The 450-nt window shown below is 29.3% G+C and overlaps 1 protein-coding gene across 7 annotated transcripts in view; it reads right to left on the bottom strand.

Annotated features, from left to right (window-relative positions):
- LOC107670612 (nectin-1-like) overlaps positions 1–450 on the bottom strand; it is a 249801-nt gene that overhangs the window by 113237 nt on the left and 136114 nt on the right. The window lies entirely within an intron of this gene.

Below are 450 nucleotides of genomic sequence, written 5' to 3'. Positions count from 1 at the left end.
TTTAAACCTTAAACCGCATAAACACATTTCATTACACCAAATACAAAAAATAATGTTCTTTTTAGCAACATCACATGACCCCTTTAAATTGGTATGACTAGATGTTAGCTGGTTTGTTTTTATTTTGGGATGGTCTACCAGCTTAAACTAACTATCATTACCATTATCATATCAGATGGAATTTACTTTTTACCCACATTTGGCTGTTTTGGGGGAAACATTTGTAGGATGGATCTATGGTAAAATTCAGCTGGAAAAATCTTGTAAGTCTAGTTTATGTCAGTGTATATGGGTTAATATGGGTCCAGAAACCTTTACACCTTTTTTATATTTTATTTTTCAAGTTTATATTCTTGTGGATAAAAAATAAATAATGTGGGATAACTATCATGTCCCAACATATATATATATATATATATATATATATATATATATGTGTGTGTGTGTGTG

Source organism: Sinocyclocheilus anshuiensis, unplaced genomic scaffold (genome assembly GCF_001515605.1).
Source record: "Sinocyclocheilus anshuiensis isolate Anshui unplaced genomic scaffold, SAMN03320099.WGS_v1.1 scaffold140, whole genome shotgun sequence".
Taxonomy (NCBI): domain Eukaryota; kingdom Metazoa; phylum Chordata; class Actinopteri; order Cypriniformes; family Cyprinidae; genus Sinocyclocheilus; species Sinocyclocheilus anshuiensis.
Note: the sequence above shows the minus strand (reverse complement) of the source record. Positions and strands in the feature narration are given on the sequence as shown.